At 40.4% G+C, this 21242-nt stretch overlaps 1 protein-coding gene across 9 annotated transcripts in view; it reads right to left on the minus strand.

Annotated features, from left to right (window-relative positions):
* Positions 1–20515, minus strand: part of gulp1b (GULP PTB domain containing engulfment adaptor 1b) — a 355986-nt gene extending 335471 nt beyond the window's left edge. For 2 of the 9 annotated variants that reach the window (XM_069934742.1, XM_069934741.1), the window contains exon 1: positions 20279–20515. The gene's annotated coding sequence lies outside the window, so the exon portion shown is untranslated. The remainder of the gene's footprint in view (positions 1–20278) is intronic. The other 7 variants (XM_069934735.1, XM_069934736.1, XM_069934737.1 and 4 more) reach the window with 6 other exon arrangements.
* Between the last annotated feature and the right edge of the window lie 727 nt (positions 20516–21242).

Raw genomic sequence — 21242 nt, forward strand, 5'->3', positions numbered from 1 at the left:
ATTTATGAATAGGACTGAAAAAATGAATAGTATTTGTGAAGAAGTTTCCTCTGTTAAGAAAGATATCTCTGTTGTCAAAACTGATGTTAATAGGTGTCTGAATATAGTGGATATAGTTCAAGATCATTTTAAAAAGATGGAAGGTGCCTTTCAAGTTTGTAAAGAACAAGTGGACAGAAATAAAGAAAAAATAGAAAAAGTGGAAGATTCTTTTGTCGGATGGGAAATTCAGAAGAAGGACTTGTTGAAGAAAACAGACTCCTTGAAAAATCAAAGTTGTCGGAATAATGTTAAAATAGTGGGAATTCCTGAAGGAATTAAAGGTTTGGATCCAATTAAAAAAAATTTTTAATGGATCCCCAAAGCATTGGGATTGGAAATTTTTCCAGAAGATTTGGAATTAGATAGAGCACATATGGCTCTACGAAGGAAACCATACTCGGGTCAACCTCCAAGCGCTGTTTTGATTCGTTGTCTATGCTACCAAGACAGGGAAACTATATTGAGAGTTGCAGTTCAAAATGCATGTAGATATCAATCCCTGTTGATGGTACAAGGAAACAAGGTTTTTTTCTACCCAGATTTAAGTCAAGAAATTATTAAAAGGCATAAAGAATTTAATTCTGCTAAGAAAGTGCTTTGGAAGAAGGGTTATAAATTTTCTTTTAGATACCCTGTAACTTTGAAGATCTTTTATGGGAACTTCCAATTACAGTTCTTGGAGAGTGATTATGATGCTCTAATTTTTGCCAATTCTTTGCCAGACAGGGCTACTGAAAGGCATTCTTCACTTAAGAGGAAGACATCTGATAAGAAGAATGGAAATGGGAATGGGAAAATATCTCCGACTAATAGGTCAAAAAGTTTGATTGATATTGATGATCCGGAGCAAGTTTAGGGACTGAAATCATTAGGGTTGTGAGCTGATTAAAACTTATAATTTTGTAAGTCCGGGTGGGGGGATGGAGCTCGCTGAAGCTTTCGGAAGTCGTCCGCCACTAGTGGGAGGGATTTTATTTCTTTCCACACCCAGTTAAGTGGGGGGGGGGTTTACTACTTTTGTAGTATTTATACAACAAAATACTTTTTTCTAGTGCTAGTTTTACTTTGTTAAAGAGGGGTTGATTGATTTTTTGATTTAGATTATATTGCAAAGGGGAGCTTTAAATTTTATTATCGGAGAAGGGCAGGGGTCTTTTTTTTTGTTGTGAATAGAAGGAATAGAAAAAAGGGATTCTGAATTTGTTTTTACTTTATTTTCCTGCCTCAAACTTACCTATCCCTTTTATAATTTTTAATTTATAATTTTATACGTTTCTATAAGATCTCTCATTTTTCTGAATTAGAGTGAGTTTAATCCAATCCGATTTAGTCGCTCCTTGTAGGTCAACCACATGATCTCCGAGATCAACCTTGTGAACCTCCTCTGGACTGCCTGCAAGGCCAGTATATCTTTCCTCAAGTATGGAGTCCAGAACTGCACACAGTACTCCAGGAGCAGCTTCACCAGTACCTTGTACAGTTGAAGCATGACCTCCCTGCTCTTGAATTCAATTGCTCTCGCGATGAAGACCAATATTCCATTTACCTTCTTCATAACCTGTTGTATCTGCAACCCAACTTTTTGTGATTCAAGCACAAGCACTCCCAAGTCATACACAACAGCATGCTGCAGTTTTTCACCATTTAAATAAAAAATCTGCTCTTCTATTTTCCTGATCAAAGAAGATGACCTCACATTTATTATTATACTCCATCTGCCAGACCTTTGCCTACTCACCTAACTTAACTATATCCTTCTGCATCCTCTCCACATCCTCTGTACAATTTACTTTTCTACTCAATTACATATCATTCACAAACTTGGCTACACTACACTCTGTCCCCTCTTCCAAATCATGTAAATGGTGAATAGCTGCGGGCCCTCCCCCAACCCCTGCGCCCCCCACTTACCACTGTCTGCCAATCAGAAAAACACCCATTTATCCTATTTCTCTGCATTCTATCAGTTAACCAATCCTCAATCCACGGCAACGTACTTCCCCCAACTCCATTCATCTGCATCTTACAGTCTCTTAAGCCCCATCTTATCAAACGCCTCTGGAAATCCCAATATACAACATCAACCTGTTCCCCTCTATGTACCACACCCATTATATCCTCAAAGAACTTCAAGTTTGTCAAATGGGACATGCCCTTTCTGAATCCATGCTGCATCTGCCTGATGGAACCCCTTCATTCTAAATGTCTCACTATTTCATCCTTAATGACAGCTTTAAGCATTTCCCCAACTACTGACATTAAGTCAACTGGCTGATAGTTACCAGTCTTCTGCCTTCATCTCTTTTTAAAAAGTGGCATGACATTTGCAGTCTTCTATTCTGCAGGGACCTGCCCAGAATCCAGAGAACTTTGGAAAATGACTACCAACACATCAACTACAACTCCTGCCATTTCCTTTAGTTTCCTTGTATGCATCCCAACAACACCAGGCGATCTGTCCGCTTTCAGTCCCATTAGCTTGCTCATCACTACCTCTTCTGCAAAAATTATTTTTAAAAATCGAGGTCCTCATCGTCTTTCGCATCCTCAACACCACTCTTTGGCATGCTGAATGTGTCTTCCACCATGAAGACTGACACAAAATATCTCTGTTCAATCCCTTGGCAATTTCCTCATTATTCAACATCATCTTCCAAGGGACCTATGTTGACTTTAGCCACCCACTTCCGTTTTATATATTTATAAAATATTTTGCTATCTGTTTTTTTACTTTGTGCTAATTTACCTTCATAATCCTTCTTCCCCTTCCTTAGTTCTTGTTTCATTGTCCCTTGTTGCCTTTTAAAGTTTTCCCAATCCTTCAGTTTCCCACTACTCTTGGCGACTTTGTACACGAGCTTTTAGTTTTATACCTTCCTTTGTTTACCAAGCCTAACTCTTCCCTCCGATACTGCCCTTTTTTTAAAAAAAGTGGGAATATGTCAGTCCAAAGATTAATAACTTGGGTCAATATCCTACATTCACTAAAGATACTTCCCCAGTTTTAAGATAATTTCCCTTACTTACACCAAATCTTACACATCCTCATTTTTTTTTCCATTTTAAAATCCAAATGGATCTTTGGGAAAATTCATGTTACAGAAGCATATCAATAATTTATTTGTTAAACAATACTTTCGTGAAACTTTTAGACCTGTTGCTTACAACAGATATACAAGTGACTGCCCCAGGAAATCTATGAACCAAGAGATCCACAAAATTGTCAGTATGGGCAAGCAATTCTAGCTAGAAATTGTCAAACCTGTTGTGATTTATTCTATAATGCATGAGTTGCAATAAAAAAAGTTATTTAAGAAGGATGTGCAGGTGTTGGAGTGGATGCTGAGATTTATGAGAATGATCCCAAGGATAAGAGGGTCAACATATGAGGAGCTCTGGGACTGTACTCACTGGAGTTAAGAAGAATGAGAGGGGATGTCATTGAAACCTAACAATTATCAAAAGAGCTGGATAGAGTGGAAATTAAGAAGCTATTTTCAGTCATGGAGAGTCTAGAACCAGAGGGCATAGCTTCAAATAAAAGGATGTCCAGTTAAAACAGGAAATTTCTCATCCTAGAGCACGATGAATCTGTGGAATTTGTTGCCACAGACAGCTGTAGAGGCTAAGTCACTGGGTATATTGTCTTTTGATATTGTGGTCCAATATATCAATAAGATTCCTGCAATAAAAAAAGTATATACAGTCTCAGGGGGATCCCTTGAATAAACAAGGTAAAAATGTATGCCTTGTCAGGCAGCATAATACAGCACAGAAAATTGCCCAAATGATGAAGTATTACTAAATACAGAGCCTCGCAATAAATAACTGATTGCTGCTTGTGACAGGCATACAATGATCTCTCAGTATGGCAGCAGCAAAAATTACTTCTGACAGACGGAAGAAGATGCAAAAATCAATATTTGGCCATGAACATGTACTTGGATATTTCCCAAATTTGAACAATTCAGCCACCAAGTTCTAATGTTTTGAAAATTGAAGTGTTGGTGGCCAAGAGTGACAGAAAAAGGTTTTGAGATGTGAATGGTTTAAAGTAAAAATAGTTTCACAAATAAGATATTATGATGAGGGACTATGATTGAGAAACTTACTCAAAATCTGCTGAATTGCCAATAAAGTACAAAAATAAAATCTGGCAGCGAACATTTCCTCAAGGGAGCATTTATTATTGCAGAAAATCCACACATGGTAAAAGATTACTAAATTCACTGCACCCTGCTGTAAACAAACGAACATACTTTTGACACAAACTTGATTAATCTATTCATGCACCAAGTGAAACGACACCATTGATCTACAATCATAATACATTATAACCACAACTATACTTCATAACTGGGTGCAATGTTTCAAAAGCACTTTTCAAGGGCACGAAAGACTCAATACAAATAAAGTACTTCCTTTTTTCTCAAATCCGATTCAGCTCGACACAAGCTTCTCTAACAATTTAAGGCAGAGTGCCTGAAATTTTGCATTCAAGAAAGAAAAAGGTTTCCATACCATTCCAGCAAGCACAGTGCAAGCTTTTGTACTCTTCCAGTGCAGTACCAGTTGCAGAGGAAACTGCCATCCAACAACAGCGATGTCCTCACAAAGATCCAAGACTGCTCAGGCAAACAGACGGCAAAGGTGTGATTCTTTAAACATGTTGAACATTTTAAGCACTAGTTTTTAATCTTTTAAACTCAGATATACGTCAGTAAATGACTTACAACTCATTTTTCAGTGTTTTTAAGAAAAATCAAAGTATAGTAAAAATCCCCATAATCAACCAGAAAAAAAAATTGAGGGAAAATAATTTAAAAATGTATTTATTTAAAAATAAGTGTAAAAGTAAATGTTCTCTGAAGCAACACACAACCACTTCGGAGCAAACATTCAGCAGAGCACCCTGGTGGTGTCCCCATCTGCAGTAGCTGTTTGAATAAAGTTTCACTAAAGTGTTTGAATAGAATGGTGGGGCCCAGGATGAAGATCCGGCTGATGCTGCTCGTCACTGGGGCAACACTCCCAAAGTGTCTCCCTACCCCTGCAAGAGTCTTTATCTTTATTAGTATATTAAGTACATTTGTGAGGGTTTATCTGTAAACTTGGGGGGAGGGGCTTTAATTATGATGTGGTACAGTTAGCACAAGGCTAATGGCACTGCCTTCTGAATGGGATTCAAATTTAAAGGACGGAGTACCAAGAGCCTGTCTAGAACACTTGCATGGAGGCAAATCTGGTTGCACAGAGGGTCTGACCAGTATACTTGCGTGATGGCCAGTCGAATTACCCTGGGTGTCTGACTGGGACACCAGGATGAAGAGCCAGTTGACCCCCAAAGTGTCTCCCTAATTCTGCCTAGTAAGAGACTATATCGGGGTGGCCAAACTTGCTTAAGCCAAGAGCTACATACGATAAGCTTCAAATGTTTGAGAGCTGCAAGACATGAAAAAACTATTACATACACACATTTACTCTTACGTACATTTTAATACAAAAATGTTAAATATCAAGAAATGCATATATGTAATATTTATGCATGCAGTTTTTAAACTGCTCATTTGTATTGGTTACAATAATCAAAATGTCAACATAATTGTATAATAGTCTAATTTTGTGGACCAATTTTTAGGGTAAAATTTGAAGGGGGGGGTGATTATTACACATATACAACTTTTGACAATGGTAAATACACAAGTCATTCGAGATGCCAGGAGCTTGGATGGGCAACTGGCAGGGACCAAGCAGTAAGACCGCATTTGAAATGTCAGGAGCTCCAATGGGCAGGTGGGGCCTAGGTGAGAGTCTGGAGCTCATGTAGGCAGGTGACCTGGGCGTTGGGAGCTCTAGGGCAGGCAGGCAGCCTGGATCACACTTACACTCCATTAATTCCACTGCCGAAATGAGAGTAGTCACACAGCACAAGGGTAAACCAGTAACTGAATTTTATTTTAAATTATTTGCACTGCTCAAGGAGACCACCCCACTTTCTGCGAGGGGCGCGCTGGCTTTAGAAAGTGACATCAGTGCATCGCAGTGTCACTCCCCATCAAGTGGTGCCGTATCCTGGGCAACACATTCCCAACTGTGGGCTTCTCCTCAGAAGGGAAGGGGGCCCGTGCCATCTTGTCAGATTATTGGGGTGGCAATTCGGCTGTCTAACCATGCTCAGCCCGTTACAATTGCTGATCTGCCCATGGACTCTGCTCATCCCTTTTGTGCCATGTCCCTTAATTTCCCCACTATGCAAAAATGTATTAAACCATGTCAAATATATTTAATAAGGCAGCCTCTACTGCCTCCATGAGCCAAAAATTCCACAGGGAAAAGCAGTTTCTCCTCATCTCTGTCCCAAGTAGACTCCTTACCACCACCGCCAAATCTTGCTTCCTTGTTCTCATGTCTTGCCCCTGGGCCCATTTTTTTGGCCAAGTCTTTATCCCAAACCATGGTCCCAGTCACCAGAATTCCTGGCCAACCTGGAACTCTCCTTATGGCTTCTTACCTTTAGATTTTAAAACAGTTCCAATAAGGGATTTTCAATGAAAAACATTATTGAATTAAATGGTTTTATCATCATGCTTCTCTTTCCACATTTGCTGCCCGTCTAATTTTTCAATTACTTATAGAGTACAAGGTAATTTGAAGGTAGAAAACTGGTTGTCAAACTTCAACTTTTATTGGAGGGTTTATAGCTCTAATCTTTCATTAAAAACACAACACAGGATATTATTTTGAGGTCTTTTGCTACAAAAATATTTTGGAGTTTGTGCATATTTATTTAGCCTGGCATACTGAAATTCTCAAACATTCTACCAATTACTATTTATCATTTCCTATTCAGTGATTTTTCAATGTCACACTTAAATTGTAGATTGAGGTATGCAAGATAAGCTGTCTTTTATACATCACATCAGAAACTACTCTTCCCTCAGCACTGTCCTGCTTAATAGCACCAGTCAAGAATGAGGGTAAAAGTGTAGTCAACACCCCCACAAATCTCTCTCTCCAGGTTCTTTGATTTACTACCAATAATGTTGTAGCTGTATTAATTTTCATAATTATGGAACTTTAACCCAGTAATTAACTGCCAACCTTCTGATTAACATGCCAGTGTGCAAAACCAAATCTCTGTCTGCAACTCAGGAGAAAGTTTTAGCCTTTACTTCATTGATACCCAGACAAGCAATTTTATTGAAATGGAAAGATGACTCTTCACCTACTTATGCACAGTGGTTATATGATGCAATGTCCTATTTATGCTTGGAGAAAATGAAATACAACATTAAAGAGAAAACATTTTGATTTGTAAAGATGTGGGGCCCAGTCATAGAATATTATCATGATTGGAAGAATTTTAAAGTCTGGAGGTCGCTATCAGATCCACAATTTCCCTTTTCTTTTACAAAAGGTCAACCTTGATTAAATTTCATTTTTAGGTTTTTTTTCTTCATTTATCAATTTTTATTTGAATTAATTTGGAAAATATGGGTTTTAACATGGTCATTCGATAACTTGTTTCTCATGCAGATTAAGGAACTGCTTAATGTAGTTCCACCCATTTTTTTTGTACTTATGTGTTTGTGACTTATGTGTTTTCCTTAAAATGTTGTATGCAAGTTTACACATTAAACTCAAAAATATTTAAAAATAAAAAGAACATGCCAGTGTGAATGCTCACGAACCGGCACGCAGGGGTTTAATCGCCCTGGGGATGAACCACTTAGGGAGGGAGTATCATCATCAATTTGTTTCGAATCAGTGTACCGGTTCATCCAGTGTGAACAAAACAGAGCGTATGCAGGATGTCACGGCTGAAGAATAGGAACCCCTTTACTTGCGATGTCAGTAGTGAATGTAAAAGGCGCAGAGAACTTGTCAACATTGGTCCGATGTAAACAGCTCTACCAGTATTTTAAAACTGTTCGTTGAATTGCCAAATTAGCGGTTTGCCAATGTGAAAGGAGCTTATGACTGGAGCACTTTTTTTGACATACATTACTTTGCATGTCATTTAGTCTACATCAGATGCAAAATTCTTCTGCAAGTCACCTACAAATTATTGCAATGATGAAAATATCAAAATAAAGCCTTTTTTTGAGAAAGGATTTTTGCTTACCCTATCATAAATGCTACTTTTGCTTTAAGGCATCATCTCTTATTGCTGTATTGTTCCAGTCGTCATAACTTCCACAAGCAAGAATTTCTCATGGGACTGTTAGCAGGCAATTGAAAGGTGAAAGAGTAGAAAATATAGTTCATGTCAGAATTCCTGGTGCAACATTTCTTCTCGCCGGAAAGCAATCAAGAATGCAAACATTGGTTAATATTCTGTTCTTGAACCAAATCAGATCCAAAATGCATCACTCTAAATTTTGGGACATATTTAATATCTGGGTTATGTTTGTTTATCTAATTTTAGTCATGGTATAGTTAAAGATCTTATACAATGAAAAAGCACAAAAAAAAATCCACACTGTGAATGTTCCTACCGTTTGTAGAGCTATCCAATTTATTACACTATCCTATTCTTTCACCATAGCCCTGTAATTCTTTTCCTTCCAACTATTTAATCAATTCCCTTCAGAACGTTACGATGAAATCTGCTTCCACTATCCTTTCACACAGGGATTTCAGTCCACAATGACACTGTACAAAAAACACAGCCTGCTCATACTGCCTCTGGTCCTGCAGCCAATCGACTTAAATCTGTACTCTCTTGTTACCAGCTCTTCTCTGTCTGGAAGCAGTTTCTCCTTATTCATTCTTTAAGAGTGCTTTTGAACAGCTCTACTTATCTTTCCTTCTCAAAGGACGCGAAACACAAGATCCTCTTGAACTGTATCTCCACAGTAAAAGTGTTTCATCCTGGTCTTGAATATCTTTGGAATCTTCAAGTACATTACATTCTTTCCTTGAATATTTTTGAAATTTTCCAAGTATATTATGTTCTTTCCTAAAATGTACAATCCAGGGCAAAAATCCAAGACAACTAAGTGCTTTATAAGGTTTTGGATGATCTTAGTTTCAAGATAAGGACCCTAAATCATTTTATTTAAAAAAAATACATTCTCATTCTTTCCTATAATGTCAAAAAAAAATGTACATCCACCTCATTGATCCTAATCATCTCTTTTTTTCACCCAAACTGTTTCTTCACAACAAAAAACATACTCATCTCCATTGTGAAACCTTTTAAGACATTAAATAGTATTTTACTTACAAACACACAAAAGCAAATTAAGCTCTAGAAGTCTCATTTTCCACCTAGGTACATTCAGAATAAAAATCTAAAAAAAAGGAACCTTTCAGATTTTCATTATTCTTTGGATACACCTTTAATAAATCAGAACTATTCTGAATTCACACCCATCTTGAGTTATCAGCCCTTTCTTTCTTCATCCAATCTCTTAATTTTCTCCATTCTCTTCCCAGCAGACTCTTGACATCTTAAAATTAATTTCCACAAATTTTAATTTTAAAGTAAAGCTATCAACCTGAAAGATCAAATCCAAGTCAGTCATGCAACAAAGAAGCCGATCCCATATCCAGACTGACCTTCAAGTGTGCATCTATGCCAACTCCATTTACCAGCACCACCGATCCATAACTTTGCATGCTCTGGCAATTCACATGCTCACCTAGATGCCACTTGAATGTTAAGACTTTCATTTTCTCTACCTCCTTTCCCCAGAGAAATTGCCTGACCAGTATTTCCAATTTCTAGCACAGACATAATTTTTTTTTAATGTGCAACTTGAAAGGAACTGAGCTGTATTTCTTGCATGTAATTTGTATTTAAGTCAACTTTATTGTCATCTGACTGCACAAGTACAAGCTGATGAAACAGCATTCTCTGATCCTCGGTGTAAAACACACAACCAGACATAACACACATACATACAAACCATACATTTGCAGGTCAAATATTCATACATCCAAATAATTAAATATTGTTTCATGACTATGAATCTTGGATGGTTAGTGTGAGCAGCTCTAAGTCCAAGCACAACTTAGATAGTAACACAATTAAAGAGTTATTCGTAATTGCACAAAAATAATGTGGTTTCGGATTGGGGTTTAATAACAAATGTTTAGTCCAGATGGTGCACATTAGGGTTAGCATCATGTCAAAAGATGGGAAGTTTCACCTTGAATTCAAAATCCTCTTCATATCCGCAAATGCACTTTTCAATTTAAAATAGAAAATATAGATTGATCAGCAAAAATTATATCCTCAAGATGGTTTCCAAAAATAACACTAAAAAATAAGCATATTGTAATTAAAACTTGCAGTTGGAATTATTTTCTATATTTGAATATTTTGGTTGTTGGCTTTGTGCATTCAGTCCACCTCAATGACCAAATTTATTTAACATTTAAAAGGCACTTCCAAACATATTCACGCATTTCAACAATGCATCATCAGAATTTCCTTGAATACAAACGAATCATTAATGAGATGTCTCTAGGATACTTTGCTTCTCACCCACCCAAAGTGCCTGAAAATATTTCATATCAATTTCTTTTTTAAAATTCCATGTACAGTTGTTTATTTCTGTTACAAACTCCTCAGGAAGCAACACCGACAAGAGGCAAGACTTGTGATCAGACACAGAGTACCATGAAATTCATTCTTCACTTATATTGCTGCTTCACATTTAAAGCATGCTTTCTGAAGCTGAAGGATAATACAAGAAAACCAAAAGGAACTTGAAGGTTTTAAGATAAAAATCAATGACTGTAGATCCTGTTTAATTGAGAATGTGTGGTACATTGGATGAATTGGTATGATCCAAGTATAATGTACTTTTTTTAAACTTTTAATATGTATTCTTATGTACTCCATTTTTTGATGAGGAACTTCAATTTCAATAAAAGTATTGAAGAAAAGGAAACATCAATAACTCAGGATTAATCAATTACCAAAGGAAAATTGTTTGCCCTCCCAGTGCGACTGGATGCACATGCCAGAAAATTGCACACTTAAGAGATCATTCCTTCATTGCCCTTTCCACTGGCTCACAAGTGCAGTTGTGATTATCCCCATATACTATTATCAACCTCAAAGTCACTCAACTTCAAGTGCCTGGCCAATTTTAAATCGAACAAGTTTTGACCAACACCTCAGATAAAACAGTCTAGACCCTGGCACCTTACTGAGTGAAAGCAACTTCACACCTCCCTATTGATTAAAGTTGCAATAGCTGTGACCTCTGATTAGTGACCCAATTATTCATCAGAGGGATTAATTTTCTGCCAAAATCTCTTATCTTAAAGCTCTGTATTAAATTACTTAATCATTTGTATTCCAAGAAGTCCTAAATATTTCCAATCACTCTCAACCCTGGTAAACTTACTCTTTGTTGTTTAAAAATCTATTTATTTCTTTACTAACCAGTTCATACATTCAGGTTTATCAATATTTCCCATCTAGTGAGCTTACAGTTACCCCTCTGCATTGATAAGTACAGAGAGAAGTATCGTTGGGCAGGTCAGGACATAATAAACAAGAGCAGGAATCGATCATCTGGTCCATTGTGCCTGCTCCACCATTCAACAAGACCATGGATGACCAGGCCATGGACTTTGCTCTATCTTGCTGCCTTTTCAGTGCCCTAAAATGTTAAAAAAAAATGATCCAATTGTCTTAAATCCATTTAATAAAGCAGCCTCTACTGCTTCCTTGGGCAGATAATTCACCAGATTTACCACTCTCTGGAAGAAGCAGTTCCTCTTCATCTCTGACTTAAATCTACTTCCCCCAAATCTTGAAGCTAGCTCTAGTCTCATCTACCAGTGGAAACTTTCTTGCCACTATCTTATCCATCTATTTCATAATTGAAGAGCTGGGATCAAAGGGATCCATCAAACAGAGGGAGTAAGCAACTCCAAGGTGCCACAGTGATGGCAATGGTGCTAAACAGAGAACAAATGGAACAATGTACTTTGAAAATTTATTGAAACTAAATATTTGAACATTTTTTGTAAAAAAAAAAATGAATAAAGTTTATTTTTGGGAAAAAAAAGTCTATAAAGATTTCCTCTCATTCTTCTGCATTCCAATGCGTTCAGTCCCAGGCAACTTAATCTCTCCTCATAGGCTAAACCCTTCATCTCTAGAGTTAATCTAGTGAACACCCTCAGTACTACCTCCAAAGCCAGTATATCCTTCATCAAGGAGATGCAGTCTTAGCAGAAACACTGCTTTTTAATTAAATCCCTCTAGAAATAAAACCCACATTCTATTTTCCTTCTTGATTAGCTGTTGCACATGTAAAAGTACTCCCAACAGCATGCTGTAATGTTTCACCTTTTAAATAGTCATTTTTTTACATTTTAATTTTACATGCAGCATAGTAACTGGCCCTTTCGCCCCACGAGCCTGTGCCACCCAATTACATCCAATGACTTATAGCCCCAATAAGTTTAGAACAGTGGGAGGAAACCGGAACACCCGAAGGAAACCCATGCAGACATGGGGTGAATGTGCAAATTCCTTAGTGTTATGAGCCCAGAGGATCCCAAAACCCAGCAGCAATAGAAATTCACCAAGACAAATGGTTACTTAATAAAAAAGATCAAACTTTAACTTAATTTAACCCCTTCCAATTCTAAGTGCACGTGTATGTAATGTGCATGCAAGTTCAGAAAGGTTCTTTGATTCAAAGTCCAATCTCACTTCTCATTTCTCCAGGTTTACTGGTTGAAGGCAATTCTTATACTGTGTACAGAATTTAACATTTATAAAGTTCACCAGGTTTTGGTGCTTGAAAGGTAAATGGTTACCACTGGGCAGTTTTCAGAGAGAGATTGTTGCTCATTGATCAGCCACCTCAGTGTCTTGCTGAAGAAACTTTCCCCATCAGAGTTTTTCAGATGATAACCTCTTTCTTTCAGGTCACCACAGAGTTTCTTTCCTGTTTCTCTTATTTCAAGGTAAACATAATGCAGCCAGTCCTCTCTTCTTGTATGGACCACAAGGGCAAGGGCTTTGACCAGGCTAAACTAAGAACTCACAACCCATCATCAAAATGGGTTTTTTCCACAAGCTTGCCATCTTGGCCTGTTCCAGCTGCTGCTGCTGAACTGTAGAACTGAATTCTCACAAACACGCACACAAACCACATGACCCCCTTAGAACAGCCAACCGCACTTAGACTGTGACTCCAGACCTAATCTTCAGAGTTCGTTCATCTGTTGCTTTCCAAAACAGCATGTCCAATTAACCCTACTTGAAAAGTCCTTATAGGCATTCTTCAAAGTTTGTGCAAAGGCACTCAGAGCCTGGACTGTCTGGCTTGAGCAGAGTTCTGGCATTTTAAATGAGTCTGTTTTGAAGTGTTTATGTGTGACCTACGCTTTAAAAAAAAAACCTGCCACAATTCATCTTCTTATAAAACATATACAATATAACAATCTGTCACAATAGACAGCGCCGGATTCGAACCTGGGTAGCTGGCATTGTGACAGTGTTGCACTAACCACTATATCAACTGTGCCATAATCTAATCTACTATTTTTACTTCCTCACATTTACCAATATTGTACTCCATTTGCCAGATTATTGTCCACAGACTCAACCTATCACTATCTCTCTGCAGACTTTCTATATATTTTGCGCAATTTTCTTTTCCACTTCCTTTAGTTTCATCAACAAACTTTGATATACTACACTTGGTTCCCTCCTTCTAAATAGCTAATGTATATTATGACAGTAGTGGGCCCGACACAGACCCTTGTGGCATTTCGCCACCGATTGCCAACTTGAGAATGCACCTCTCTGCTTCAATAGGTTAAAAAATCCTCTATTCATGACTATACATTAAGCCTATCAAAATGTGCCCTCATCTAATAAGCAAGTCTTTTGTACAGCATCTCATCAAATGTCTCTGAAAATCCAAGTATACAATGTTTATCTGTTCCCCTCAATCCATTACATTCATTATATCCTAAAAAAACTCAAACCTTACCTGCCCTTCCTGAATCCATGCTGCATCTGCCTGACATTAACACCAATTATTCTGGCTTTCCTTCTTTTGCTGCTTTATGGAACCGAGGATGCATTTTATTTAAAAAAAATGTATTGTAGTGTTATAATAGAGGAAGACGACAAATCTTCTGCTTGAGCAGACAAATTTGCTCTTTAAAAAAAGTGCTTCTTAAATAAAAATATGTTGTTATTTAACAATTTGCAGCTAATACTCAAGAATTAAATGAACATTTTAAATCAAATTAGGGACAAAACAAATTTCCTCCACCTGTGAATTCAGAGCTAACCCCCTCACCCAATCAATTGCCAGCTTTGCTCTCTTGCTCTCCTAAGGTCTGACCTACTCCCCTACCCCTTCTTCCCAGCTCCCCCCCCCCCCCCACCTGCCCTTTAATTCAGGCATATGCCCACTCAAGACCTGCTGAGTTTTTCCAGCACTCCTGTGTGTTAAATTATTTGCATAGCTTGTACAATCATGAAATAACTATGCTGAACAGAGTACTTTATCAACCAATAAATGTACAAGGACAGGATATCTCGAGAACTAAATTAACATGCAATTATTTGTTTGGAGGGAAACTATATTGAAAACTACAGTACATTTTAATAGAAAATAAAGTGTCTTTGTGCCATAAGACACATAATAAACAATGCATAGATGGTAAAATTAATAAAAAGGAGAACATTTGGGCTGGCAGTCAAAATAAATCTGGCAATTAGAAACTCAAATTTAGAAATGCAACAATTCTAATATATTATTTTAGTTGTAATATCACACCTGCCAGAATAAAACAGAGCTCAAATAGTCAAGAACAGGTAAATTATTTCTCTATTACAGTACTGACTGGGCATTAATAATTTGTTGTAGTGCCACAGGCAGAATGCATTGATATTAATAGAAAGTCAAAAATCACTGAAACACATTTATTCTCATGAGAACAAACTGTATTTGCATTTTCTGCATTATTTTCTAGATCAAGGATTCTCTCCCCCACCACCCATTTTCAAAATGCAACGCTATTATAGCACCAGTGATGTGGGTTTGATTCCTGAGCTTTCTGCAAGGGTTTGTATGTTATCATCATATTGCAAGAATATACAGGGTTGGTAGATCAATTGTGCATAATTGGGCTGCATGAGTTTTATTTTCTGCTGCATCATCAAAATTACATTTTAAAAATTAAAAAAAATTAAAAATTTTAATTTTAAGAACACATGAAAAAAATTAGCAAGAAATGTTTCTTTTCAATACATCAAATTTTTGATGAAGTTTATTTTAAGACTTTAACCTTAATTTATGGTTGGGAGAGGACCCAGCATGTCCAAGGTCCTTCTCTCAAGCAGATTTTGGTTGATTGCAATGTCAGTCTCACCCAAGACTGATATACCTGGCAACACAATCAAGTGCTTAGATGCCTAGCAGTCGAACTCTAAGAAAAAGCAACTTTGAATGCCCTGCCATCAAACATCCAGACACCTTCCCACCCCTAATACCTTTCATTCAGGAGGGAGTAAGGCACAGGACCCACTCCTCCTCACTCCAAGACATGGGCCAACTGAACACAGCCAGAGACTGGAAATTGCTTGTAAACCTCAACTGAAGCTTGCCAGTACCAACCTAAAGCCAGATCTGGTACTCTGATCCAGCTCTCAGCAGATTGTCTTCATTATTGAACTGATGGGTCCTTGGGAGGGTACCATGGATGAGGCATTACACTATACTAATCTTGCCACAGAAGAGCGAGGGTATGCCCATTGAAGTCAGTTGCAGAGGATTTGTTGCCAGATGACCAAGCTTCTGAAGGAAGTAGGAATCACAGGGTAGGCCTCAGAAAAGCAATTAAATCCCTCTCTGACTCATTTGAAATGAGCAGTCACTGGCTCTGGCTGAAAAGGAGGGATCCTATGTGAGCTCCAAATGACCACTAGGAGAAACAGATATGGGACATACATCCAGGTCTGATCAGCCTGTGGTGGGCCTGCCTTGGTAGAGGGTGTCTTGTATTTAAAAGGCTGAAACACCCAATGATACCAGGGAATACAACTAAAGATGGGCAGATACCAGATAATATTCCCTTGTAGTCACCCTCCATTATTGTAATTGAGGCAATCGACTACATTAACTCAGAGAAAGGATCAATCCAACCAATACTGAAACATCAGGGATGTTAATAGCTAGTCCTATAAAATCAACCATCTAAAGTTCATCACTTTTTTTTTAGATCAATTTCTACTCAAATCAAATTAGAAATTTCTAGAGTGCCATTATATCTTGAAATTCCACAGAAACTGGTCTCCAAATTAACATGAATAATGACTAAACAATTACTAATCGCATTGCAAATTGTATTTAGCATAGCTGTGACATGGCATTGTTGAATAGCAACAACACCCTGGTCCACTAATGGCAAGGTGCTTTAAAACAATACAAAACTAATCAGGTTATTAATATGCAACTTGGTTGGAATGGTCAAGTTGGGCCAAAGGACCCATTTCCCTGCTATAAATCTTTGACTAGATGAGAAAATATCCTGAAAACACACAGGTCATGATGAATCTGGGAGCAAAAATTAAAGTTTCAGATGAGTTCCAAAGGAAATCAACCATCAACGTGAATGGTGCTTTTCTCTGTCCACAGGTGCTGCCAGACTTCTAGAAACTACATTTACTTAGCTTTTATATTCAATCTAATAATGCACTGTGTGGTCCAATAACCTTGCATCTGTTTTCACGGTAACAACATGTTACACGTGCTACAATCTTGGGATTATCAAAAATATGCAAGATAACAATACTGGTGATTGATAAGTAGAAAAAAATAATTCTCCTACTCTCTGTGCAAACTACATTTAAGACTATATACATTCAGGCACAAACAAACCAACAGGATGCATGCAGAAAATCTTGTTTCTGCAGATGAAAGAGAAAAATCAACCAGACAAAAGTTCTAATGTGATGTAGCAATCCTCCGATATGATGGCAATGACTGCTAGTTAGCATTGCAAAAAGGAGTAAATTCAGACAAAAGTACTCAATCAAAATCTGGATTAGCAAATGAGCACAACTAGGATCAAAAAACAAAATCAGAATTTATAAACAGCTAGAACAAATGAAGAACAGTTCTACAAATATCTGCCCACATCATCTTTCTCCCACTTTCTTCTTCCTACCTTACCAGTGGAGTTGCTCTTTACTCACCATCAATCACTGTTACCTTCATTAAATAAGCGAAAAATCTGTTAATGATGCAGCACACAGTGGTTGTGTACTGCACTAGAGCCCAGCATCTGCAGATTTGCTGGTTTACCTCAATCTGATAATCATTGTCAATACTCAAGTACAGCTAATAGACTGCAGCAAGTTTTGGTAAATCTGTCTATCAATTTATGCAAGAATTCCAGCCTCACTCCTTACTACATTAATCTTTCAACACTCTACTCAACCGGCACAAAGAAACACCAGACTTGACAGCTTGCACAGAGAGTAGATGATCTGACCTTCAGTTACATTTCATTTCTAGCTTGCGCAACAAAATTATCCCAAAAAATTAGAAAAGGTTTTCGATTTAAAGGATGTGGTGGTGAAGGAAGAGAAAGAACTATTATACATATTTTTTTTTTAATTTGGTTGCTTCAAGCACCATTAACCCAAGTTAGCTACATAGTTTGTGGCTAGCTGAACATGTCAGTCGGTGAACTCGTGCAAATTAATTTTGTCTTTATTTTATATCCCGCTGTGAGCCAAAGGCAGCACAAGTGGTGGACCATACCTGTTACACTTACTAAGCATTCTGGCCACAGATTTTGTCCGAAGTATTCTTGCTTTGGAAAGGGTGGGAGCACAAAGGATAGAGAACTAGTAGGAATGACTGGTCTGCGGCAGTAGTCACATTAATAACAAGGGCAATCAAGAACAATCATTTCATCCTTTAACTTTTGCACCGCTCCAAGATTTCCCCACAGCAAAAGGGAATGAAGTCACCTTAGCATTGGCAGCTTCTGAAGGAACCCTATGCTGCTCTCTTTACAGTTCCACTGGGATAAATCATTTTACTGTATTGTATAGAGAGTACAAAAGAGTCACAGCACATCACCTCAGCTGTGATTATGCCGATGAACGGGCAATTTTCAGGTTGGTTGATGTCCTTTTTTAAAAAAATAACTAAAGTTTAAAATAATCACTAGTGACCAACAAAGGCAAAACACTGCAATGAGATGATCATTTTTTTTCTCTACAAACTGCTGCCCAATTCTTACTTTTGATAAGTGACATGCTAAAAAGTGAAAGGAATGGAAAGATCAATTGCTTGACAGATAATGATTGAACGTTGCTCCAAGTGGTCAATTTCGTTCAAGAGTGTAATCTGCAAGACCTTTCCAACACCATGGCCACTGAAGAAAACCGGTCCATTCGCGAACAAGAGCGGCTCCAGAGAGTGTTGAGATCAACATGCCAAACGAAGACGTGCAACAAGCTAAACCTTCATAGCCAGCGGTTAAAATCATTGAACAACCCCCTGGAGCCTTCCAGCCTTCGGAGTTTCCTTAAATAAACGCTGTGTTGAAACCCAGCATTATTGTTGCAACAAGAAGAAGTCGTCAAGTGATTGCATAGGAGAAGAAACGATCATCTGAGTACCTTGATCAAAAAGTGGAATTGCAAAAGCGGTCTCAGCCCAGCAGAGACCGGCAGTCCTCAAGGTGGGAGGGGAGGAGATGGTTTATTGAAGGGAGGGAGGGGGAGGGGGAGGGGGGATCCTCTGTTGTGCAAGCAGCAAGACCCTTGCAAGGGAGGAGGAGGAGGAGGAGGCAGGGGGGAGGGAGGGATCTCGGTGACCGGACACGCGCTCCCCTTCCGGGCCTCGCGCGTGCACGCAAACAAATCACAGCGTCGGTAAAATTGCGATGGCTCCACCACCACCAACAACAGCGGCAGTGACCGAACTTCCAAGAATCCAAAGAGTCGCTTCTTCCACATCTGGCCACTCCGGGGTCACCGCGCCCGGCGAGTGAAGCTTCCTCCCTCTCTCTCTCTCTCTCTCTCTCTCTCCCCCCCCCCCCTCTCCTCTCTCTCTCTCTCTCCTCCTCTCTCTCTCCCCCTCTCCTCTCCCCCTCTCCTCTCCCCCTCTCCTCTCCCCCTCTCCTCTCCCCCTCTCCTCTCCCCCTCTCCTCTCCCCCTCTCCTCTCCCCCTCTCCTCTCCCTCTCCTCTCCCCCTCTCCTCTCCCCCTCTCCTCTCCCCCTCTCCTCTCCCCCTCTCCTCTCCCCCTCTCCTCTCCCCCTCTCCTCTCCCCCTCTCCTCTCCCCCTCTCCTCTCCCCCTCTCCTCTCCCCCTCTCCTCTCCCCCTCTCCTCTCCCCCTCTCCTCTCCCCCTCTCCTCTCCCCCTCTCCTCTCCCCCTCTCCTCTCCCCCTCTCCTCTTCTCCTCCTCTTCTCCTCCCCCTCTCCCCCCTCTCTCCCCCCTCTCTCCTCTCCCTCTCCTCTCCCTCTCCCCTCCCTCTCTCCCCCTCTCTCCCCCTCTCTCCCCCTCTCCCCCCTCTCCTCCCTCTCTCCTCCTCTCCTCCCTCTCTCCCCCCTCTCTCCCCCTCTCCTCCCTCTCTCCCCCTCTCCTCCCTCTCTCCCCCTCTCCTCCCTCTCCTCCCCCTCCTCCCCCTCCTCCCTCTCTCCCCCTCTCCTCCCTCTCTCCCCCTCTCCTCCCTCTCTCCCCCTCTCCTCCCTCTCTCCCCCTCTCCTCCCTCTCTCCCCCTCTCCTCCCTCTCTCCCCCTCTCCTCCCTCTCTCCCCCTCTCCTCCCTCTCTCCCCCTCTCCTCCCTCTCTCCCCCTCTCCTCCCTCTCTCCCCCTCTCTCCCCCTCTCCTCCCTCTCTCCCCCTCTCCTCTCTCTCTCCCCCTCTCCTCCCTCTCTCCCCCTCTCCTCTCTCTCTCCCCCTCTCCTCTCTCTCTCCCCCTCTCCTCTCTCTCTCTCTCTCTCTCCCCCTCTTCACCTCCTCCCTCCCTCCTCCGCCCGCCCGCTCGAGAAGTTCAGCCGCTTCCCCCGCTCCACGGTCAGGAGGGAGCGCAGCGCAGCCCAGCCCCAACACGCCACTGTCCACACCCTCCAGTCCGGTGCTGGACCAGTCACCACCCGGCGTCTCGCCACAAAGTTTCCGCGACCAAAGCGGCCGCGGACTCTCAGGGCACTCGCACTCTTTCCACCGGGAGTTCACTACTTCGGGGGGAGGGGAGTTTCCAAGGAACACCTACTTTGCCTCGCTCGGTGATCCGCCAGAGTTCCTCTTTCGTTTCAAATTATCGGTAGACTCCTGCCTTTCGCCTCCTGCTCCGGATCGGAGCCGCTGCAAAGTTAAGTGACGTCGATGTGCTCTCGCTGCCGTGCACCAGCTTGAAAGCCGCGCCGGGCGCCCGTTTAAAGGGAACCTGCTGTCCAATGCAACATCAATCAGTGCCCTGCGGTCGCTGGAGACATGCATAACTTTGAGAGTGAAATCGTCCGTCGTGACTGGTATATGGTTAGAAATCAGGAAGAAAAAAAGCACGGCAACTCCTCTCAAAACCAAGCCGCCCCTGGGCACCCCTAACTTACCTCTCCCGCACCGCTATCTGTCACTTGTCCGTCCCCCCCCCCCCCCCTCCGATCAAATCTCGTTAATGATCATGAATTTATTGCCACATGCACTGAAATTCTTAGATGCTGCAGCAACTTTGTAAAAAAAACACAATTGCAAGAACAATCTGCTTAGTTGAACTTAAAAGACAGTAAATGAGCTTAAAAAAATTATAAATGTTCACAGTTATCCTTTTCTTTCTTCTTTGGCTTGGCTTCGCGGACGAAGATTTATGGAGGGGGTAAAAAGTCCACGTCAGCTGCAGGCTCGTTTGTGGCTGACCAGTCCGATGCGGGACAGGCAGACACGATTGCAGCGGTTGCAAGGGAAAATTGGTTGGTTGGGGTTGGGTGTTGGGTTTTTCCTCCTTTGCCTTTTGTCAGTGAGGTGGGCTCTGCGGTCTTCTTCAAAGGAGGCTGCTGCCCGCCAAACTGTGAGGCGCCAAGATGCACGGTTTGAGGCGTTATCAGCCCACTGGCGGTGGTCAATGTGGCAGGCACCAAGAGATTTCTTTAGGCAGTCCTTGTACCTTTTCTTTGGTGCACCTCTGTCACGGTGGCCAGTGGAGAGCTCGCCATATAATACGATCTTGGGAAGGCGAT

This window comes from Narcine bancroftii, chromosome 4 (assembly GCF_036971445.1).
Source record: "Narcine bancroftii isolate sNarBan1 chromosome 4, sNarBan1.hap1, whole genome shotgun sequence".
Lineage (NCBI taxonomy): Eukaryota > Metazoa > Chordata > Chondrichthyes > Torpediniformes > Narcinidae > Narcine > Narcine bancroftii.